Source organism: Bos grunniens, chromosome 7, assembly GCF_055505025.1.
Source record: "Bos grunniens cultivar Pamir isolate PY7600 chromosome 7, Bosgru_T2T1.0, whole genome shotgun sequence".
Lineage (NCBI taxonomy): Eukaryota > Metazoa > Chordata > Mammalia > Artiodactyla > Bovidae > Bos > Bos grunniens.
The window spans coordinates 18342229-18366958 of record NC_141171.1 but is presented as its reverse complement, the minus strand read 5'-3'; the positions used below and the strand labels follow the sequence as shown (position 1 = coordinate 18366958).

General features: G+C 46.1%; 1 protein-coding gene and 1 long non-coding RNA gene across 9 annotated transcripts in view; one reads left to right on the top strand and one right to left on the bottom strand.

Moving 5' to 3' along the window:
• The window catches only part of RFX2 (regulatory factor X2), a 92784-nt gene extending 82814 nt beyond the window's left edge, over positions 1-9970 (bottom strand). For all 8 annotated transcript variants that reach the window (XM_086409834.1, XM_086409837.1, XM_086409836.1 and 5 more), the window contains exon 1: positions 9775-9970. The gene's annotated coding sequence lies outside the window, so the exon portion shown is untranslated. The remainder of the gene's footprint in view (positions 1-9774) is intronic.
• LOC147368736 (uncharacterized) lies at positions 8831-14456 on the top strand. Its single transcript, XR_015166785.1, has 3 exons — positions 8831-8961; positions 13622-13816; positions 14393-14456. It is a non-coding gene; the product is annotated as an uncharacterized LOC147368736 (long non-coding RNA).
• Positions 14457-24730: the final 10274 nt, after the last annotated feature.

Here is a 24730-nt window from a genome sequence, read left to right as displayed (position 1 = left end):
GGGCCATATGGTAACTCCATGTTTCACTTTCTGAGGAATTGCCAAACTGAAAAACACGGAGTTTTGAGGGTTACCAAATCGCAGGCAAGGATTTCGGGATTTTTGCTCGCTACTCAATGTTGGCCTGAAGAGCTCTCTGGCTCAAGTGTTTGAATCACTCACGGGTGAAGTACAAAGACGTGTGGGAAGTGTGGCAGGGACAGCTGTCCTGGTCCCCGGGGGCTCACAACCGAGAACAGGAAATGAGACACATAAGCCATGATGGCACGTTCATGTAGCATGGGATGTGAAATCTACATGCTCTGGTACTTTTGACTGATTGATCCAGGGGTACCTAACTAGGGGCTGGTTATGCCCCCCAGGGGGCATTTGCCACCTACCGGGGACAGAGTTGTCATTAGGATTGGGGGGCTGGGGTGGGCGCTCTGGTCAGCTGGAGGCCAGGGATGCTCTTCAACATACTAGGAGGCCCAGAACAGCCTCCCCACCGTCCCACCAAGAACAATCAGGCCCCAAAGTCAATAGTGATGCGTTGGAGAAACCTAGCCTACTCAGCTTTCCCACTTAATTCACCAATGACCATCTCAAGCGTCCCTGGCGAAAGCGCATCAGAGAAGAGGTGAGTTTTCATCAGCAGAAATGACATTTCAGAGACAGGGGAGACCCAAGTATAAGACCTGTTTTAAGGCATCTCAAGCCCATCCAGAGAAGTCGTGAAAGATGGGTAATGAAGAGAAAAGGGATTGGATGGAGACAAGCCTTGAACACAGAGCTAAGTGCCACGTAGTTACAACGACGGGGAGGGGCCAGTCCATATGTTTGGCTACAGAAAGCAGAGACAATGTGCTCAACCCCTCCTCCTGACGGTGCCCAGGACAGCCATGGCGGGGTGGACTGCGAGGGGATGAAGAAGTAGGTAAGACTTGGGAGCCCAAGGCATGCAGTCTACTTGCAGGATCTGGGAGTGATTCCGAGTGTGCTTACTGCTGCAGAGCTAAGACTACAGAAACCCTCCTTCCAGAACAGGAGGGGAGAGGAAGGTGGGGCTCCTGCGGTCATTAGAGCTACAAGACCCGGAGAAGCGAGGCCTTGCAGACCCCACATACTCAAGGGAAGGAGACGCTTCCCAATCAGAATCTCGGCGGGGCCGCCACGTCTTACTCCGCCATCCTGCGGTTTGTTCAGCTAGAAAATGGCTCATTGGTGAGTCTCTTCCGGTCCCTGCCGAGTTTCCCCAAGGAGCACAGTCCAGTCCCAGTGATAAAGGCTCGGTCAGGCATGGACTAAGGCCAGCGATGAATTTGTTTGTTACAGGGCTTCCAGAAATACCTTCTTATTAAGGAAAAAAAAAAAATCTCTATTTGGCTGCCCCAGGTCTTAGTTGCAGAACGTAGGTGGGAGCTTACTGTGTGCCCTGTGGGATCTAGTTCCCTGACCAGGGATGGAACCTGGGACCCCTTCATTGGCAGCTCAGAGTCTTAGCCCCTGGACCACCAGGGAAGTCTCCAGAAATAACTCCTATTCATGCCTGCCTGTCATTTTAAAAGTTGGCCGTATCACCATGCCTTGATTTACACAATTGAGGACCTCTGGAATTACACTCACTTCACGTTTTAACTTCCAGTCCGAATGTCAGTGGCAAATGGCTGATAGCAATTTAAAATTTCTCTATCACTTTCTCCCCTTGTAACTCCCCACACGATGATATATGAATACACTTAAGTGTTTGGCTAACTATAAGTGACTCAGATGTTTGATATTTGGGGTCCAAAGTACTGGTTGAACAGGTGAGGACCCTAAAGAGCACTAAACTCAGAGAAGTCCCCAGGAAGGTGAACTCCTCTAGAAGATGAAGAATTCTTTACAAAATCCAAGCACATGCTTCAAGCTCTTTTCTGTGGGTCTGGAATTCCGAATTTATTTTTTCTCCAGCAGGCTCCATCTGTGCGTATTCTGAGAAGGACAGGCAAGGTGGGGAACCTCTGTGTGGTGTTTTCTTTGGGTGCTTCCTAGACGGGTGGAGCTGGAACACATTTTTGTGGGCTGTTGATTTTGGGGGGAAATTGCTTCCCAGGCCTTACCCTGCAGGTCACCCTTTGGACAGAAACGTATCCTGGAAACATGGCGCTGTCTCCAAAGATAAACAGTTCACATTTTAAAAATACAAGCATAATTAAGTGTTGCTGCGACTTCAGGAATGGGCTGCTTCTATATCATTAGTGTGATTTTAACAGTTTGCCGAGGAGACGGGCACTCGTGAGCCAAACCTCTTGTCCTTCTCTGGAGACATATCCTTCCCCCTTTTTGCTGGGGGACTGTCCCCGTTGGCTCATCTCTCTGGTTTCTGCCAAATTTCACCCTCTGGTGCTCAGACCTTGAGTTCCTTCCTCCTCTGGCTTCAGAGCTCTTTGCCTGGTTCCCCCTGTGCCTTCCAAACCTCCTTTGTCCAGCATGATTCAAGGAGCCAAATGTGGAAGCAGCCCAAGTGTCCATCAACAGATGAATGGATACACAAATTGTGGTCCATCCACACAGTGGAATATTATTCAGCCCCCAAAATGAAGGAGACTCTTGACACCTGCTACACCTTGGATGAACCATGAGGACATAAAGCTCCGTGAGAGAAACCAACACAAAAGGACAAATGCTGTCTGATTCCACCCATAGGAGGTCTCTCAAGGAGTTAAAGCCATAGAGACAGGAAGTAGACGCTGGGGCCAGAGGCTGGGGGAGGGGATGGGGAGTCAGTGTTTCATGGGGACCGAGTTTCAGTTTGGGAGATGAGAAAGTTCTGGGGATGGGTGGCGGGGATGGTTGCCCAACAATGTGAATGTGCCTGGTGCCACTGAGCTGTGTGCGTAACATGGGTTAAAATGATAAATTTTATGTCATTGTGGTTTGCTATCATTTTTTAAAAACTGCTTTCCTCTGACTCTTGGTTGGTTTCCTGCTCCTGGAATTTGGATGGTTCTGCCTCTGGCCTTCTCTTCTCACTCTCTGGCTTCTCCCTGAGTGAGTGCATCTGTTTTCACGACTGAAATGACCAATGACATGCTGACAGCACCCAGATCCTGACCTCCAGCCTGGACTGCCTCCCTCCCCATCTCTGGACCCCAAAATCCAGTAGCCTGGCGGAAAACTGCCTGCTCTCCAATGGCCCCATGAGCCTCAAGCCAGCCAAGTCCATGCCCATGCCTCAACTCCTTACCCTTCTCCCCACTAGCATTTCCTGGGACCCCTGACTCATTGAAGTGGCCTGTTCTGCCTGATCCTCAAAGTCAGACTGAACTCCTCCCAGTCCTTTGTCCCACAAGAAGTCACTGGGCTCTCGGAGCCCCCAGAACCATGCACCTCTGTCTCCCCAAGCATCCCCAGCTGGTGTAGTCGGCCAGGCCCGTCACCCCAGGCTTGGACCACACCATAATTCTCCATCACCGGCCTCCAGAGGCCATGCCTTCCACTCCACCTACCAAAATCCCACTGGATCGCAAAGATCTTTCCCAACAAACCTTTCGTCCTGGCACCAGACAAGTCCCACTCATCCAGTCAGAGGTAGGCAAATTGTCCCCGTAAAAGCCCAGACAGTAAATATGTTAGGTTTTGAGTTTCACATTCTGTGCCCATCACAAATAGTCCACCCTGCCATGGCCTCTAAAGGACAGCCAGAGACTACATGGGTGGATGAGTGTGGCCATGTGGCAGCGAGCCTTCACTTCCAGAAACAGACCATGGGTGCTGACACCTGCTCTCCTCTCCAGCCAGGTCTCCCCCATTCCCTGTGTTCAGCTTCCAGAAAACACAGTCGCTCCACAGCTCTCCCCACCTGCCTGCCTGCACGTCAAAGCTCCACTCCAGCCTGCCTCCTCGTGGACACCTTTCATGGCCCCTCCAGAGGCCTCCAGCCCATCCTTGTTCTGAAGCCATGGCCCTCTCCTAGTTGGAGACTCAGAGAGTGATGAACAAATGAATGAATGAATGAGTGAGAGATGAAGACATGGCAGAGGTCCAGGAAGTACGTCTTCCAGTGAACGACTGGACACCAAGGCTCTGACAGCTACAGGAGGAGGTTAAATCTTCCGAGACCTAATTTATACTTAGAATAGCAGCCAGACTGCTGCCTTTGGCCCCTGAGGCCCTGTGCCTCCTCCTTTTGCTCACCAGTCATTAGCCACACAGCCACATTTCTCTGCCCTCACCAGGGCCAGGTGATTGCACCTGCCACAGGACCTTTGCACCTGCTGCCCCCCTGAAGGTTCTCCCTGTGAACTGCACAGGGCTGCTCCCTCTTATGAGTTCAGTCTCAGCTCAACTATCACCTCCTGAAGAGCTTCCCTGGACACCATAGCCCAGTTTGTACACACACACACACACATACACACACACACACACACTCACTCAAAGTAACTGCAGAGATCTTAGTAGAAACAGGCTCACATTATATAGCATATCTGGGCTTCATTACATAGTAAATGACAAATCATCACTATATTGGGCCATAACAAGTAAGTTCTAGGCTTTTAATGGCTTTATAAGGTTTTTTTTTTTTTCATTTTTCAACATGGCATGTGGCAGGTATGATCTAATTCACAGGGTCTGAAATCCAGTTGCTGTATGTATCATCAATAGGCTTTGGAAGTCAACTATATTTCTTGGAAAATCATAGAATTGACCAGAATTAAAAATGAGGTTGCCAGGGCACAAAACCCTGCTTTGAAACATACAAAACCTATGTATCATAAAATAGGAATACATTTCTGAGGGCCCAACTCAAGTCCTGGCACGAACACCAGGCCAGTTCTCACCTCTGAGCCGCTGATTTCCAGATATTGACCTGATTTGCACCTAAGTGCCAGTGATAACAGAGAGGGGAAACCAGTTTTTAAACATTCTTATCTGGAGGTTCTGCCAGCTGAGCTGGCTGCTTGGCAAAACCCACCCAAAAGTGTGATGTTTAGGGAGTAATTTCAGATGAACTGATACCCCAACCAAGATGTAAGCTACTTTTCTGGTGACATTTGGTTTTGCCTAGAGCTTCACGCTTGCAGATGCCATATCTGTACCAGAGAATTTCTATGCAATTGGAGGGTATTTCCCAACTTAAAACAGACCGTGTAAGGCTCACCCACTCAGTAGAGTAAGATGTATTTACTGACTGTCTCCTCAGCACTTGGTGGTCAGGAAACCAAACTGAAAAATCCATCCCAGGCAGGCCACACTGCTTCTTTGTTTTGTTCTAATATTAAAAATAACAACAGCAATAATAATAGCTACTCTGTCGTACACCTATTCTGTACCAGGCCTTGGGCTACCCAGTTATAACATTATTTCTAATATCAAGACCATAAAGTGGGGACTTCCCTGGTGGTCCAGTGGTTGAGATTTTACCTTGCAATACAGGGGGTATGGGTTCGATTCCTGGTTGGGGAGCTAAGATCCCACATGCTGCATGGGGCCAAAAGACCAAAACATAAAACAGAAGCAATTTTGTAACAAATTCAACAAAGACTTTAAAAACAGTCTACATTAAAAAAAAAAACCTATTTAAAAAAAATATGTGATTACCTCTTTCACCTATGCCAAACCTTACCTGAAGTCACTGAGCTAATAAACGTTAACCCCCTTCTCCGCCAGGCCCAGAAGCCCATATGTGCAGCATCCAGGGTTGGGACTCATACTTTTCCTTCCCTCTTCCCACTGACTTCATTCATCCAATCTGAGCTGTACTGAGTCATACGGAAGGCGAGATATGGTAGATAAAGAGCAGCTCTTCATTTTCACATCAGCTTTCCCATTAGATGCATGGGAGATTATTTACTTATTCATTTAACAAATATTTATCAAGTGCCCACTCAGTGCCAGAATGATTCTCAGCCTGGGGGATATGGGAGTTCATAAAACACCCAGAGCGTCTTGGCATCGAGCTGACATTCTAATGAGAGAACAGCAATCATAAAATCAATCTATGTAATATATGGGGTGTTAGTGATAAATGTGAAGGAGAGAGAAAGCCCAGGGTTGTGGGGGGCGGGGACAAGGGTACCATCACTTGCAAGTCAATGGCCTGGGAAGATGAGTTTGAGAAAAGGCTTGAAGGCTGCGAGGGAGGAAGCCCCCAGATGCCTGCACCAAGAACTTTCCAGGCAGAGGGTTTGAGGTACTCTGGGAAGGTCAGTGACACTGAAGGCAGACACATGGGTTTGGAGATTAGGCTAAAGAGGGACTGGGCTGAGGGCCCCAGTTGGGGAATGGACTTCTGTTTTTGCTCCAAGTGAGATGGGAGCTGTGGGTGGGTTCTGAGCTGAGGAATACACAACAAGACATGATACAACCCTTGGTGAATGGCTGGAAGCATCTGGGCATGAGGAGCTGGAGGCTTAGACCAGGGGCTGATGGTGGAGGTGGTGAGGCGCGGTCAGATTTTAGGTCTTTTTTGCTGATGGCTTGAGAGAGAGAGAGACTGAGAGAAAGACAGACACACACACACAGAGGGCCGGAGGATGACTCTGAAGTATTAGCCTGAGCAGCTGGGAGAAGCCGGCTGATACTAAGGGAGCTGGGAAGTCTTCAGAGGAACAGGTTGGGGAACTGTAAGCCCTTGCCCTTAAGCTGCCTCTCAGGGTTGCCAGTTTCACCAGCCCTAGCAGCCAACCCACTTGGTGGGCTCTGCCCAGCCCTTCCCCTTATCCTCTGCCCCTACTCCTTATCCCCTTAATTCTGGGTCTTTTCTCAAGTTCTCCCTCTTTGTTTGCCTTTTCTGATAAGAATTCCTTGGCTCATCTTGGGTTCAGTGAGGGTCTGATGAGGGAGAGTTTCTCTGAGAACCTCCCATGCTTTAAAAAAACGTTTACATTTTACAAATATGTAGGTGTGTAGCGGGAGCATGTCATTTAAATAAGTGGTTGGGATTAAATAAGTGGTTGGGACTTCCCTGGCAGTCCGGTGGCTAAGACTTCACACTCCCAATGCAGGGCAGCTGGGTTCGATCCCTGGTCAGGGAACTAAGATCCCACATGCCACAACTGAGACCTGACACAGCCAGAAAAATAAATAAATATTTTTTAAATAAATAAATAAGTGGACAACCTGCATTAACTAAAAACAGCCAAATGTACCATAAGATATGGTTCCTCCTGGCCCTGGAATTTTATGAGCAAAACCACATGTGACTACCAAAACTGTACATTTAAAATGTTGACTCAATTCTATGATTAATGAAAATTCAATTCATCATATATAAATGCATATTATTTAATTTTAATTCTAATCTGAATTTACAAATTAGATCTAAAGAATAAGAGCCAGATAAGTTCCTGGCGTGTGTATTTCTGGTAACTAGCTCCATCCTGGCAGTGCTTCAGTGATCAACATGGTTAAAAGAAAAATATTAAGGTGATATGTACCCAGCACCCAGAAAGCACATATCAGCTGAATTTCAAAGGAATTGTTCTCTTACTGGGTGTCACCAGTAACTCTGTCCCTCTCCTCCTGGACTCCCCTTCTCAGCATCTCAGGGGTTCATCTGAGATGAGAGGAACACACCTTCAGGGTTAAATAAGTCATATGGCTTGGATCACAGGGGCAAAGTGTTTCTGAACTCATTTCCTGACCCAAATCAGTTGCAATATCACAGGATCTGGGAACCAGTTATCTTTTTCATCATATATTATAAAAAATCTTTTTTTTAAAAAAAAGACTACCCAGTCCCCTCCCATACTCTACCTAGCCTGTTGGCAAAATTAGCAGCAGTATTTAAGGAAATCAAATTCCTTTGGGCGGGGGTCCCCTACGCATTTTTTCTCTGGCCAGAGTAGATGAGTAGCCATTTCTAAGATTATTTTAGAGACAGTCCACGTTTTTAAACTGGAGTGGGAGAGAGAACAGCTAACCTGCCCCTGGTACTCCCCAGCACAGAGGGTAAGGGTCTTCATATAAGCAAACAAATAAATGTTTCAGATTATGAAGCAACAAGATAAAAATGTGTTGCAAATACCTGCAGGCAACAAATAAAATTGTTATTGTTAATGTTTTCTGTTGTTGTTATTACTATTATTACTATTTTGTTGGTAAGTCTTGGCTAACATGAAGAGCCTTGCATAAGGTTTGATATTTTGGATCAGCAGAGATAAAGCTGATTGGGAGGGGGAAAACTCATGACAGCCTGCACTGACAGTTAAATGCACAGAGGCAGAGAGCAAGAAAATAACTGTATAGTGCGGACTGCAGCGGGGGGGGGGGGGGGGGGGCGGGGAGGCGGGGGGGGGGGGCGGCGCATAATTAAAACACCCAGAAGCCGAGGAATGAGCACTCTGCGGAAAGGCAGCCCTGGACTTGCGTGCGGCACCCTGCCCTTCTCCCTCATTCCTGCGGGGCAACCAGGAGGTTAAAATTAGGACGATGAACCACCCCCGCCGCCGCCGCCGCCAGAATGGCAGGGGCTGTTGGGCCCCGGGGGCCCTGTAAATAGCCACTAGGATCGGAAACCCAACTTTTCCGAGCACCGCAGCGAGAAAAACCAACGGGGACGAAGCTGGAGAGAGCGCCGCTGGCATGTCCCGGAGGGGAGGAAAAAAGGAATCAAAGAGCATTTGGGGGCGGGGGTTGGGAGGTCGGGATTGGGGGAGAGACTGGGGGGGGGGGGTCGGGGTGGGGGATGGATTATCACAGACACACACACACCCAAGCATTCGAACAACCTCAGGAGAAAATGCCACCGAGCAGTTTGGGCCACAAACCTTTTACAAAATAATTATTAAAAAAAAAAAAAAATCCTTTCGGTGAAACTTTTCTTGCTTCGCGATCAGTCCTAACATGGGAGCTGCGGGTGTGCACAGGGGCTTCCTGAGGGGCGCGGAGGGACCGGCAGATCCAGGATCCCCCAAACTGTGGAATGCGGAGTTACCAGGAGAGCGAGCCGAGAAGTGTCCGAGAAGCCCAAAACCCGAGAAACTTTTTGGTGAAAAGGTGAGAAACGGGTCTCCGGGAAGCCCGATTCTTGGGAGTTTGTGGTCAAAAAGCGAGGAGGGGAGCGGTTCTTCCTCTAGACCAGCGCACCGACTTCGGGTTTTAAAAGTGAGAAGGGGGCTACAGAAAACCCGCAAATTCAGAACTTGGGGGCGAGGTCAAAACGAGGTGAGAACGAATGCTTTAGACCCTCTCAATTCAGCGATTTGAGTTTAGGAGTGAGAGAAGTGACTCCGGACGCCCCAATTTCAGAGATTTGGGGAATTAACAGGAAGAGCCTCCAGGCGCCTTCAATTCAAGGAGTTTAAATGTCAGAGTTCGACAGGCGTTGCCGAGGCGCCCCCCAATTCGGGGTTTGAGAGAGTGAGACAGGGGTCCTCGGGCGTCCCCAGCTTAAAGATTTGGGGAGTCAGAGTGAAAAGGAGTTCCCCACGAGTCCCATATTCAGGGGGTTTGAAGGTAAAAGTTTGAAAGGGGTTCTCGGGGCGCCCCCAACTCGGGGAGTTTGAGGGTGACAGTGAAAGACGGCTCCCCGGGAGCCCCCAATTCAGAAAGTTTTGAAAAAAGTGAGGCGATGGGTCTCCACCTCTCCCTGACTTTGGTTAAAAGGAAAAGGGGGACCCCCCCGGGCACCCCAAACTCAGCTGCGACTTCGGGACTCGGGGTGAGGAGGGAGGTCCCGCGGGCGCGCCATCTCGGACGTTTGGGGTGAACGGCAGGGACTGCGCAGCCCGCCCTCGACCCCCGATCGGGATCCCCGCCGCCCCCCGCACTCTCTGGCCGGGCAGAGCCCGGGGCGGTCGCATCGGTCACCTGGAGTTCGGGCCGGGAGTTCGGGCAACGGCTCCCGCGGCGGCGGTGGCGGCTGCTGCGTGTTGGTCCCCGTTGGTAAGTAACAGTCTCCACGGCTACAGTCTCTATGGCGGCGGCGGTGGCGGCGGCGGCCGCTCCTCCTCCGGCTCCCAGCGCCCGCCCGCCTGCCTGCCTGCCTCGCGCCGCCTGCCCTCCTGCCGCGACAGGGCGGGGCGTTGTTATCGGCAACGGTTACCAGGCTCCGCGCCCCACCCCCTCAACGGCCCGCCCACGGCCACCTCCCACGGGCGCGATGGGGGCGGGGCGCAAGACCTTGCGGCTCCCCATTGGCTGTGTGCAGTGCTTGTCAGCGGGCGTGAAGAGGGCGCGGCTCGACCAACCGCCGCGAAGAGGGGCGGGGCTTGGCGGGAGGCGCGCGCTGCGAAGGAGGGTTGGAAGGCCGGAGGCGCGCGCGGGCTCGGTGCTGGTGGCGCAGCTCCCGGAAGGCCGAGTTTTGGGGACCCAGACGCCTTATTGCCGGTGTCCTGGTACAGTCTGGACCCGCAGCAGAATCCGATCCGCAAGCCAAATGACTTATATTCATGGCCCACGAGCTGGGAATTTTAATATACATTTTAAGTGGTAAAAAAAATTAAAAGGATCTTTGGTAGCACGTGGAAACTATATGAAAGTCTTTTATTTTACTGAATCCAGTATTTTCAACTCCTTTAAGGGTTAACAGACTAAGACCTGTGGGGCAAATTCCACCAGCCCCGTGCCTATAAAATTTTATCAGAACACAGCTTCCCTATTTGCTTAAGCGAGGGGTCCCCAACCTCAGGGATCTAACCCCCTGATGATCTGAGATGGAGGCTGGCTTAATAATAATAGAAATAAAGTGCACCATGAATGTAGTGCGCTTGAATCATCTGGCAACCATCCCCCCCCTCCCAGTCCAAGGAAAAAATTGTCTTCCGTGAAACCTGTCTTCAGGACACAGAAGGTTGTCCCACAGAGTTGGGTACCAGACACTTGAATATTTGTACAAAGATGGGATGACACAAGCAAAGTCTAAAATATTTACTATTTGATACTTCACAGAAAATGTTTGCCAACCTTTCCCCCTCCTCCCTACCCCCAGGTAGTAGGTTCAATTTTTTTTTTTTTTGGCATCTCTGCTTGGCATAAGAGATATTAGATCAGCGACCATAGGTTGAACCCATGCCCCCCACCCTCCTTGGGAGTGCGAAAACTTAACCACTGGACTGCTAGGGAAGTCCCAGGAGGTTCAACTTTTGAATGGGACAAACAAGACACCCTGGTAGAGTTTGGGTTTTTTGGGGGGCGGGGGGTGATTGACACTAAAAAAAGTAAACATAAATACTCATTTGGGAGAAGGGGCTGGAATTCTAGGAGAAAAAGCTTGTTCTGAAAAAAGGCAGGCAGGGAAATTTAAGGGAAGGTTAGATTTCATTCATCCATTTGTCAAGTAATCATATTAGTCAACACTGACTAAACTGTCCTTATATGCCAGAAAGTAAGCATTTTTCATACACTAACTCAGTTAAGACAGTGTATTAAAAATCAGAGACATCATTTTGCCAACAAAGGTCTGTACAGTCAAAGCTATGGTTTTTCCACTAGTCATGTATGGATGTGACAGTGTGACCACAAAGAAAAATTGATGCTTTCGAGTTGTGGTACTGGAGAAGAATCTTGAGAGTCCCTTGGACAGCAAGGGGATCAAACCAGTGAACCTTAAAGGAAATCAACCCTGAATATTCATTGGAAGGACTGATGCTGAAGCTGAAGCTCCACTACTTTGGCCATCTGATGTGAAGAGCCAACTCATTGGAAAAGACCCTAATGCTAGAAAAGATTGAAGGCAAAAGAAGAGGGTGGCAGAGGAGGAGATGGTTGGATGGCATCACCGACTCAATGGACATGAATTTGAACAAACTCTGGGAGACAGGGAAAGACAGGGAGGCCTAGGGTGCAGCAGTCCATGGGGTCGAAAAGAGTCAGACATGACTTAATGACTTATCAACAAAACAATCATCAGTTAAAACTCAGAATCTCATCCTGAGAGAGACTGCACTATCTTCATTTTACAGATCAGAGAACAGAGGCCAGGGGAAAAAATGAATAAATTTGCATGAAGCAGCTTGTAAGGGCTTCTAACACCAGCAGTCTGATGCCCAATCCCACTCTTGACCACTAGATGGGTAGTTTTCAAACATTTTTGACCACAAAGCATAGCAGGAAATATATTTTACTCAGAGGCCCAGTCCACACCAACACATATATCATGAAAACAACATTTTCATGACATGATGCTTTAGGTAATGCTGATTTTTTTATACTTTGTTTTAATGAAAATGCTGAGGGGGACTTGATAAGATGATTTCGCCATGTTCTAATGGGTTGCTTCTTGCAGTGTTTCATATGATGGAATTTTTTTTTTTGACTGCTGCATCTTCATTGCTGCATGCAGGCTTTCTAGTTGCAGTGCAGAGGCTTCTCATTGTGGTGGCTTCTCTTGTTGGGAAGCATGGGCTCTAGGTCCACAGGCTTCAGCAGCTGCAGCATGTGAGCTCAGTAGTTGTGGCTCATGGGCTCTAGAGCACAGGCTCGGTAGTTGTGGTGCACAGGCTTAGTTGTTCCAAGGCAGGGGGGATTGTCCTGGACCAGAGATCAAACTGGTGTCCATTTCATTGCAAAGCAGATTCTTAACCACTGGACCACCAGGGAAGCCCATGTGATGGAATTTTAAACCTAAGACTGTAAGAATCAATTTCTGTCCTTCAATGATTAATCAAAAATATTTCTCAAGTGCTTACTATTTGCCAGGGATGGCTCCAGGTTCTAAGGACACAAGTCCCACACTTACAGAAAAAGCAATAGAGTAGTAGCTTGTGGGGTGAGTAGGTGGGGCTTGTTTTGGATGGAACAGCCAGGGATGGCCTCTCAAGTGTGGCCAAACCAGGATAGTTTGATTATGGGGTTTCCCACGACATGGGGCTTTCAGTGCTAAATTTGGGGAATTCCCAGACAAAGCGGGAAGAGTTGGCCACTCTCAGCCTCTCTGAGGGGGTGACATTTGGGCCCAGGTCAGAATAATGAGGAAGAGTAAAGGAACATTTCAGGAATTCAAAATCCCTGGGATGGAAACTTGGCTGGAAGAAACAAAAAGCAGGTTCCTGGGTGTGGCTGGAGCAGGGTGAATGGGGAGGGTGTGAGTGGGTGGGGAGTGGTGAGTCAGGGGATGGAGGGGGTCATTTCACCTAAGGTTTCATTTTGTTGTTCTTCAGTTGCTAAGTCATGTCCTACTCTTTGCCATCCCATGGACTGCGGCACACCAGGCTTCCCTGTGCTTCACTATCTCCCAGAGTTTGCTCAAACTCATGTCCATTGAGTCAGTGATGCCATCCAACCACCTCATCCTCTGCCAGTCCCTTATTCTCCTGCCTTCATCTTTCCCAGCATCAGGATCTTTTCCAATGAGTCGGCTCTTTGCATCAAGTAGCCAAAGTACTGGAGCTTCAGCTTCAGCATCAGTCCTTCCACTGAATATTTAGGGTTGATTTCCTTTATGATTGCCTGGTTTGATCTCCTTTGTCCAAGGGACTCTCAAGAGTCTTCTCCAGCACCACAATTTGAAAACATCAATTCTTCAGTGCTCAGCCTTCCTTATGGTTCAACTCTCACATCAGTACATGACTGAAAAATCATAACTTAGACTATATGGACCTTTGAATATGGAAAATGGCCCTCGTCAGACTTGGAAGCCGTCAGAGGGTTTTAAGTAGGGTGGAGCAGATGTACAGTACGTTCTCTACATACAAACATTCAAATTGTGAACTTTCAGAGACGCAAATGTGCATCTGGTTCCAACAAGGAACCAAAACCTGTGTCATCAACATCAGGCAAGCGTGAAATTGCAGCTTACCCTCCATCTCCTATTGCTGATGATCCTTCAGCTCTCCCATCTCTCACCTCCTCCAGTAACTCTTCTTGCCTGTTCACTCGATGCCTGTTGAACTGTACGACTGTACTTTTCAAGGTACTATACCGTAAGATTTAAAATATTTTCTTTACTTTTTGTGTTTGTTTTTATGCACTTGTGGGAAACGTGTTATAAATCTATGACAGTACTGTACTATATAGCCAATTGTGTTATCTGGGTACCTAGGCTAACTCTGTTGGATGTAGGAACCAACTGGACTTACGAATGCACTCTTGGAATGGACCGCGTTTGTATGCAGGGCACTTAACTCTACTCCAGTTGGTGGTTTGTGATTTTAAAACCTCATGGCATGGGGAATAGGCTGTAGGAGACAAGACAGACACAGAACCTGGGAGTCTGTTACTGTTCCCCTGGACTTAAAAGCATGGTGGCTTGGATTAGGGGCCTGGTAGCAGAGGTGGAGGTGGGTCGGTGGATTCAGTGCACATTTTGGAGAACATTCTGATGGATGTGAGGAGGTGAGGGGGAAGGTTTTAGAGTGGGACAGCATTGCTCTGGAGACACATTGTACAATTCATTCTGCTATAACTCTTGTCTTGAGAATGCGAACTTGTCCCAGCATGATGCCATATTTACAGCACTGTTTATGTATTTCTTCCCTCCACTTAATAGGTGTAAAACTCCACTATCTCAAAGAAGAAATCATAAGGGAACTTAGAAAATACTTTGAGATGACTGAAAATGAAACACAACATACAAAAATTTATGAGATCCAGTTAAAGTAGAGGAAAATTAATAGCTGTACTCTTGCCTGGAAAATCCCATGGATGGAGGAGCCTGGAAGGCTGCAGTCCATGGGGTCGCTGAGGATCGGACACGATGGAGCAACTTCACTTTCACTTTTCACTTTCATGCATTGGAGAAGGCAATGGCAACCCACTCCAGTATTCTTGCCTGGAGAATCCCAGGGATGGGGGAGCCTGGTGGGCTGCCATCTATGGGGTCGCACAGAGTCAGACACGACTGAATCGACTTAGCAGCAGCAGCAGCAATCATCTATGCTAAAGGGAAAAAAAAAAGAGAGAGAAGGACCTCAGTCAATTATCTAGCTATCCACCCTAAGAAACTGGAAAATAAGAGTAAATTGAAACTAAAGCTAGCCAAAGGAATGAAATAATAAAGATTAGAGTGGGAGTAAATGAAGTTGAGCATAGAAAATCAAGACAGAATTATTAAAACCATAAGTAGCTTCTTGGAAAAGATCAACTAGGTTGATGAAACTTTAACTAGACTGATCAAAATAAAAAGAAGATTCAAATTACTAAAATCAGGAATGAAAAAGGGGATATTACAAGCAGCATTACAGAAATAAAAAATGAAAAAATAATACTATAAACAATTGCATGTCAACAAATTAGATACCCTGGATGAAATGGGGGAAATTCTTAGAAAAATGCAAATTACCTAAACTGATTCAAGAAGAAATAGAAAACTGAATGAATCTTTAACAAGTAAAGAAATTGAATTAGTAATAAAAAAACAAAAACAAAGAAAAACCCAGGCCCAATGGCTCCACTGATGAGTTCTACGAAATGTCTAAAGATTTAAAGATTTAGCCTTCACAGACTTTTCTTAAAACTATGAGAGGAGAGAAAACTCCATGAGGCCATTCTAACATTCTCTGAGACCAGTATTATCCTGATACCAAAACCAGACAAAGACACCACAAGAAAAGAAAACTCACGACCAAGATTTCTTATGAACACAGATTCAAAAATCCCCAACAAACTAACTGGCAAACCAAATCTGGAAACATCTTAAAAGATTTATACACCATGATCAAGTGGAAACTGTCCCAAGAATGCAAGCTTGGTTGGACTAATATTTTTTTAAAACCCACTCATTTTAGTAGATTTTAGTAGGACAAAAATGATATGACCATCCCAACGGCTTCATAAAAAGCATTTCACAAAATCCAACACTTTTTCATGACAAACTAGGAATAAAGGAGACCCTTAAGCTGATAAAAGACATACAAAAAATGCCACAGGTAATAATACTTAGTGTTGAAAAGTCAAATGCTTTCCCCATAACATCAGGAACAAGACAAGGATATCTGCTCTCAACATTTCTATTCAACATTGTGCTGGATGAGATAGCCAGGGTAACTAGGCAGTAAAAAAATATATAAAAGGTACCCAGATTGGAAACAAAGCAAGAAAACTATCCCTTTTTGCAGATGACACAATCTTCTATGTAGAAATCTCCAGGAACCCATTGTGTGTGCATGCTCAGTCGCTTCAGTTTGTCCGACTCTTGGTGACCCAATAGACTGTAGCTTGCCAGGCCCCTCTGTCCGTAGGATTTCCCAGCAAGAATACAGGAGTGGGTTGCTGTGTCCTCCTCCAGGGGATCTTTCTGACTCAGGGATTGAACTTGCATCTCCTGCATAAGAATTTGATTTATAATAACACCAAAAAGAACAAAAGACTTAGGAATGAATTTAACTAAAGAAGCCAAGACTTGTACAATGACAACTAAAAACAAAACAAAAGCCAAAATCTAAAAAACACAACAGCATTGAAAGAAATTAAAGAAGAACCAAATAAATCAAAGGATATCCCATGTTCATGGATCAGAAGATTACATGTTGTTAAGATGGTAATATTCTCCAAACTGACCTACACACTGAATGTAATCTCTCTCAAAATCTAGCTGGGTTTTGTTGTTGTAGAAATTTAGAAGCTCATTCTAAACTTCATAAAGCAATGCAAGGAACCCAGAATAACCCAAACGGTCTTGAAAAAGAAGAACAAAGTCGGAAGACTTACACTTCCAAATTTTAAAAACTTACTACAAAGCTACAGTTGTGGTATTGGCATAAAGCTAAACATGTAGATAAGTGGAACTGTACTGAGAGTCCAGGAATAAAACTGCATGCTTATGGTCAACTGATCTTTTGACAAGCATGCCAAGATTATTAACAGGGAAAGAATAGGTCTTTCCAACAAATGGTGCTGGTTGGCTTATTGGCTCCTAGAAGAAGTCTAAAGTCTCTGGAGATAAAATAATTGAGCTCCACCTGTCCCTGTCAGCCTGTAGAAGGCTGCTTGTTCGAAAGTTACTACGAACTTCAAGATGGCAACAGCACAGCAATAAATCAGGTACAAGAGACCTCGTCAAGTTCCCCTGGATACAAGCTACCGACCCTGCCCCATCTTGGTGGGCGGGCTGCCACCTATCTTTCCCTTTACCCCACCAAACTCGCTACACTGACCTCCCCTTCCTCTTTCCCTGGTCCCTAGGAATTCAGGTCCCAAGGCCTGCTGAACTTCTGTGGAGGGAAGCCAGGAGAGGCTTCGGGACAAGATCTAAAGTGCCCCCTGCCAGCTCTCTGAGCCCATCTAGTTCCTGAGAAACACACACCTCTTCCCAAACAAACCTGCTGTTTGTGAGCCCATCCTGATTTAGCAGCAAGTTGCCTTGGCTCAGCTGCCAAAACAACCAGCCCACCTCTTGCCCTGCAGCTTCCATCAGGAAGTGGACACCAGTCCAGCACGCCTCCCTGGAAGAGCAGCATCACCCACTCCCTGCTCCCAGGGGTTCTCCCTGGAGCCAAGGCACGCCCTTCAAGCACGCCCACTGACCCCCCTCTCCATACCAGAGGGAGGGGCAACCAGACCCCTCTGTGCACCCAGCCCTCAGCACCCAGATATTTTCTGCCCAAGACATCCTTTTAAAAAGTTAAGTAATCAGAGAGTGTTTTGCCTGTGTTCTCCTCTAGGAGTTTTATAGTTTCTGGTCTTACGTTTAGATCTTTAATCCATTTTGAGTTTATTTTTGTGTATGGTGTTAGAAAGTGTTCTAGTTTCATTCTTTTACAAGTGGTTGACCAGATTTCCCAGCACCACTTGTTAAAGAGATTGTCTTTAATCCATTGTATATTCTTGCCTCCCTTGTCAAAGATAAGGTGTCCATATGTGCGTGGATTTATCTCTGGGCTTTCTATTTTGTTCCATTGATCTATATTTCTGTCTTTGTGCCAGTACCATACTGTCTTGATAACTGTGGCTTTGTAGTAGAGCCTGAAGTCAGGCAGGTTGATTCCTCCAGTGCCATTCTTCTTTCTCAAGATCGCTTTGGCTATTCGAGGTTTTTTGTATTTCCATACAAATTGTGAAATTATTTGTTCTAGCTCTGTGAAGAATACTGTTGGTAGCTTGATAGGGATTGCATTGAATCTATAAATTGCTTTGGGTAGTATACTCATTTTCACTATATTGATTCTTCCAATCCATGAACATGGTATACTTCTCCATCTATTAGTGTCCTCTTTGATTTCTTTCACTAGTGTTTTATAGTTTTCTATGTATAGGTCTTTAGTTTCTTTAGGTAGATATATTCCTAAGTATTTTATTCTTTCCGTTGCAATGGTGAATGGAATTGTTTCCTTAATTTTTCTTTCTGTTTTCTCATTATTAGTGTATATGAATGCAAGGGATTTCTGTGTGATTTTATATCCTGCAACTTTACAATAGTCATTGATTAGTTCTAGTAATTTTCTGGTGGAGTCTTCAGGGTTTTCTATGTAGAGGATCATGTCATCTGCAAACAGTGAGAGTTTTACTTCTTCTTTTCCAATTTGGATTCCTTTTATTTCTTTTTCTGCTCTGATTGCTGTGGCCAAAACTTCCAAAACTACGTTGAATAGTAATGGTGAAAGTAAAACACTCTCTGACATACATCACAGCAGGATCCTCTATGACCCACCTCCCAGAATATTGGAAATAAAAGCAAAAATAAACAAATGGGACCCAATTAACCTGAAAAGCTTCTGCACATCAAAGGAAACTATTAGCAAGGTGAAAAGACAGCCTTCAGAATGGGAGAAAATAGTAGCAAATGAAGCAACTGACAAACAACTAATCTCAAAAATATACAAGCAACTCCTACAGCTCAACTCCAGAAAAATAAATGACCCAATCAAAAAATGGGCCAAAGAACTAAATAGACATTTCTCCAAAGAAGACATATAGATGGCTAACAAACACATGAAAAGAGGCTCAATATCACTCATTGTCAGAGAAATGCAAATCAAAACCACTATGAGGTACCATTTCACACCAGTCAGAATGGCTGCGATCCAAAAGTCTACAAATAATAAATGCTGGAGAGGGTGTGGAGAAAAGGGAACCCTCTTACACTGTTGGTGGGAATGCAAACTAGTACAGCCACTATGAAGAACATATGGAGATTCCTTAAAAAACTGGAAATAGAACTGCCTTATGATCCAGCAATCCCACTGCTGGGCATACACACTGAGGAAACCAGAAGGGAAAGAGACACGTGTACCCCAATGTTCATCGCAGCACTGTTTATAATAGCCAGGACATGGAAGCAACCTAGATGTCCATCAGCAGATGAATGGATAAGAAAGCTGTGGTACATATACACAATGGAGTATTACTCAGCCATTAAAAAGAATACATTTGAATCAGTTCTAATGAGGTGGATGAAACTGGAGCCTATTATATAGAGTGAAGTAAGCCAGAAAGAAAAACACCAATACAGTATACTAACGCATATATATGGGATTTAGAAAGATGGTAACAATAACCCGTGTACGAGACAGTAAAAGAGACACTGATGTATAGAACAGTCTTATGGACTCTGTGGGAGAGGGAGAGGGTGGGAAGATTTGGGAGAATGGCATTGAAACATGTAAAATATCATGTATGAAACGAGTTGCCAGTCCAGGTTCGATGCACAATGCTGGATGCTTGGGGCTGGTGCACTGGGACGACCCAGAGGGATGGTATGGGGAGGGAGGAGGGAGGAGGGTTCAGGATGGGGAACACATGTATACCTGTGGCGGATTCACTTTGATATTTGGCAAAACTAATACAATTATATAAAGTTTAAAAATAAAATAAAATTTAAAAAAATTTCAAATCCAATCTAAAAAAATAAATAAATAAATAAAAAGTTAAGTAATGCCATTTGCAGGAACATCAATGGACCTGGAGAGGCTCAAACTAAGGGAATCAAGTCAAATATCGTATGATATCCCTTATATGTGGAATCTAAAAATAATGATAAAAATGAATTTATTTACAAAACAGAAAGAGATTTAGAGAATGAACGTATGCTTAGCAAGGGTGAAGGGGGAGAGGGACAGTTGGGAGTTTCAGATGACAAGTACACACTACCAACAAGGACTTACTGTTGTGGCTGTTGTTCAGCTGCTAAGCCTTGTCCCACTCTTTGCAGCCCCATGGACTGCTTCACTGTCCTCCACCATCTCCCAGAGTTTGCTCAGATCCATGTCCATTGAATCGGTGATGCTATCTAACCATCTTATCCTCTGCCACCTACTGTATAGCACAGCAAACTCTGCTCAACACCCTGTAATAACTTAAATAGGAGCATAATTTGAAAAAGAATAGATGTATGTATATGTACCACTGAATCACTTTGCTGCACACCTGAAAGGGTCACAAAATTGTTAATCACCTACGTGTACGTGCGTGCTCAGTTCCCCCGTTGTGTCTGATTCTATGCGACCCTATGGGCTGCGGCCCGCTAGGTTCCTCTGTCTATGGAATTTTTCAGGCAAGAATACTGGAGTGGGTTGCCATTTCCTCCTCCAGGGGATCTCCAATATAAAATAGAAATTAAAAATAAATAGAAAGTTCTCTTCCAGTGTCGGTTCTTGCCCTTCTGCACCCTCTGGGTTGGTGAACAGCCTGTAGAGCTGGGATCCTCTTTCTCAGTTATTTCCTCTGAAAACATGCCTGTCAGGCTGGCGCCTCTCTGGAGAATTCCAGAACCTTGTGTCTTGGGGCTGCAGCTGAAACTGCAGTTTCCAGCCCTGTTTGATCTGCTTTTCCATGTGTTGCCTCTCCCTAGTCCTCTAGTCTAAGTAAATTCCATCAGAGCAGGGACCTCTTCTGCCTACTCTCAATCCTGTCACCTAAATCAGAGATTTGGGGGGGCGGGGGGCGGCGGGGAGGGGTCTCTTTTCTGGCAGTCCAGTGGCTAAGACGAGTTCCCAACGCAGAGGGCCCAGGTTCCATCCCTGGTCTATGAACTAAGATCCCACATGCCTCGGAGTAACCGATCGGGGGCGCCACAACCTGAAGCCCGCACGCTTGGAGCCAGTGTTCTGCAACAAGAGAAGCCTGCACGCCACAGCTAGAGAGTCGCGCCCGCTCACTCGAACTAGAGAAAGCTCATGCACAGTCACGAAGATCCGGCACAGCCAAAAAAATATGAAAGGTACTGCGCGCTTCAAATAAGACCCGATAAGTAAATATATATATATATATATATATATATATATATTACAGCATAGATTTTTTTTTTAAAGCAACAGTGACTGCCTCACAGGGATAAACTGTGGAAAATTCTGAAAGAGATGGGAATACCAGACCACCTGATCTGCCTCTTGAGAAACCTCTATGCAGGTCAGGAAGCAACAGTTAGAACTGGACATGGAACAACAGACTGGTTCCAAATAGGAAAAGGAGTACGTCAAGGCTGTGTATTGTCACCCTGCTTATTTAACTTATATGCAGAGTACATCATGAGAAACGCTGGACTGGAAGAAACACAAGCTGGAATCAAGATTGCCGGGAGAAATATCAATAACCTCAGATATGCAGATGACACCACCCTTATGGCAGAAAGTGAAGAGGAACTAAAAAGCCTCTTGATGAAAGTGAAAGAGGAGAGTGAAAAAGTTGGCTTAAAGCTCAACATTCAGAAAACGAAGATCATGGCATCTGGTCCCATCACTTCATGGGAAGTAGATGGGGAAACAGTGGAAACAGTGTCAGACTTTATTTTTTGGGCTCCAAAATCACTGCAGATGGTGACTGCAGCCATGAAATTAAAAGACACTTACTTCTTGGAAGGAAAGTTATGACCAACCTAGATAGCATATTCAAAAGCAGAGACATTACTTTGCCAACAAAGGTCCATCTAGTCAAGGCTATGGTTTTTCCTGTGGTCATGTGTGGATGTGAGAGTTGGACTGTGAAGGCTGAGCGCAGAAGAATTGATGCTTTTGAACTGTGGTGTTGGAGAAGACTCTTGAGAGTCCCTTGGACTGCAAGGAGATCCAACCAGTCCATTCTGAAGGACATCAGCCTTGGGATTTCTTTGGAAGGAATGATGCTAAAGCTGAAACTCCAGTACTTTGGCCACCTCATGCGAAGAGTTGACTCATTGGAAAAGACTCTGATGCTGGGAGGGATTGGGGGCAAGAGGAGAAGGGGACGACAGAGGATGAGATGGCTGGATGGCATCACTGACTCGATGGATGTGAGTCTGAGTGAACTCCGGGAGTTGGTGATGGACAGGGAGGCCTGGTGTGCTGTGATTCATGGGGTCACAAAGAGTCGGACACGACTGAGTGACTGATCTGATCTGATCTGATCTGGGGACATTTTGGCAGTCACCGCTAGGGGCCGCCATTGGCATCGAGTATATAGATAAGAGACTAGGAATGCGGCTCAACAACCCCAACAGTGTGCAGAAAGGCACCCACCACAGAGAATTTATCTGGCCTCAGATGCCAACAATGGCCTGACTAAGAAACCTACCATTAAGTACAAGGGGAAAGGATTGAGTCTGATCCTGGTTTGCACCGTGCACCAGAATGAACTCTCAATGGCTTAAACCCTGGAAACCTGGGTGCCACCCGCCACCCACTCTCAGCATCTGTGAATTACCTCCTCTCTCCCTCTCCACTCAGTTTGTGTACTGAAATGTGTGCAGCATCCTAGGACATCCAGAGGTCAGATGGTCACAGAACACAGATTATCTTGTGGGGGAAGGTCCATGGAACTCCCTAACCCAGGGGTCTGCATCTGAGATGATTCTGCCCTGCCATGGCACACTGGGTGATGTCTGGAGACATTTACGATGTCACAGCTGGGGGAGGGAGCGCTACTGGCATTTGGCTGGTAGAAGCAGGGCATGCTGCACCCCTACAATGCACAGGGTGGCACCACCACAGAGAATGATCTGGTCCCAAAGGCAGGAGCGCTGAGGCTGAGAAACCTTGGTCTAGAATTGGGCTTCGAACACAGCTTTGTTCCTCAGTAAATCACTGTTGAATAAATGGATGGTGGAATACCAGGCCTGTAGGGGACAATTTCTTGCCTAGTCTATCTCAAATTTTTCTTTTTTTAGTTTGAGATAAAATATACATAAACAACTTGTAAGAATGAAGTTCAGTGGCACTAAGTATATTCATATTTTTATGCAATTCTCCACCACCCATCTCTATAACTTTAAGAAAAATTATTATTTTTTTGGCCACCATGCATGGCCACTTCCTTCATCTACTTCCTGTCTCTGTGGATCTCACTCCCTCAGGGACCTCGCATAAGTGGAATCAGACAGTATATCTCCTTTGGTAACTGGCTTATTTCACTGAGCATCATGTCCTTGAGGTTTATCCATGCTCCAGTGTGTGTCAGAATCTCCTTCCTTTTAAAGGCTGAATAATGTTCCATTGTGTGGATGGACCACATTTTATCCTTTCATCCATCAACAAACACTTGGGTGGCTTCCACCTATGACTCAGGCTGCTAATGAGCAAGGGTGTGCAAATATCTCACCAAGACTCTGCTTTCAATTCCTTTGTTGCCTGAAATCTCTTAAGGCAGGACTGGCAGAAACCTCACAGAATGCTTCCATTAGGAAAATGCAGGTGGAAAAAGAATGCAATTCTGTGCATGCATGAAGGTGTTTAAGCCTCTGATTCTAATCCAGGAAAGATATGGAAGGGAGATCCAACCAGTCAATCCTAAAGGAAATCAACTTTGAATATTCACTGGAAGGACTGATGCTGAAGCTGAAGCTCCAATACTTCGGTCACCTGATGCGAAGAGCCGTCTCATTGGAAAAGACCCGGATGCTGGGAAAGATTGAGGGCAACAGGAGAAGGGAGTCACAGAGGATGAAATGGTTGGATGGCATCACTGAGTCAACGGACATGACTTTGAACAAACGTTGGGAGATAGTGAAGGGCAGGGAAGCATTGCATGCTGCAGTCCATGGGGTCTCAAAGACTCAGACACGACTTAGTGACTGAACAACAAACCTGGAAGGGTTCCTCTAAGATTCATACTTAGCCTTTAAAATAAATTAAGTTTAATTTTTTACATTACTGGAGTATAATTGCTTTACAATGTTGTGAGTTTCTGCTGAACAACATCATGCATCAACTATATGTATACAATATCCCCTCCCTCTTGAGACAACCCCCACCCCCACAACCAGTCCAGCCTTCTAGATCATCAGAGTACTGAGCTGAGCTCCCTGTGCTAGACAGCAGCTTCCCACCAGCTATCTATTTTCAGCAATATAGTGTCTGAATGTCAATGCTACTTTCCCAGCTTGTCCTACCCTCCCCTTCTCCCGCTGTACCCACATGTCAGTTCTCTACACTGTAATTCCACAATTTCCCACTCAGACGGTGGTTCTATATTATGTTAGGGCAGGAGGAAACAGGTGTGAATTTTCAGCAGGAAATTTCAGCTCAGGACTTAGGCTCTGTTCTGTCACTCTTGAAAGTGAAAGTTGCTCAGTCGTGTCCGACCCTTTGTGACCCCATGGACTATGCAGTCCATGGAATTCTCCAGGCCAGAATACTGGAGTGGCTAAGCCTTTCCCTTCTCCAGGGGATCGTCCCAACCCAGGGATTGAACCCAGCTCTCCTGCATTGCAGGCGGATTCTTTACCAGCTGAGCCACCAGGGAAGCTCCCTGTCACTCTTAGCTCCCCTTGGATTCCTATTCTGGCCCAAGTCATCTCTGATCAAAAAGATGCCGGGTCCCTGCTGACACAGAACACCCAGGGCTTCCCAAGTAGATGGAGAAAATGCTGACATTTCCCCCAGGGGACTCTGCTTTTAGTCCCGTCCATTGAAAGGGCGTTGCTTGCTTAAAGAAGCGACTCAAATGACAGGACAATCTTTGGAAGACAATGGAGGGCACG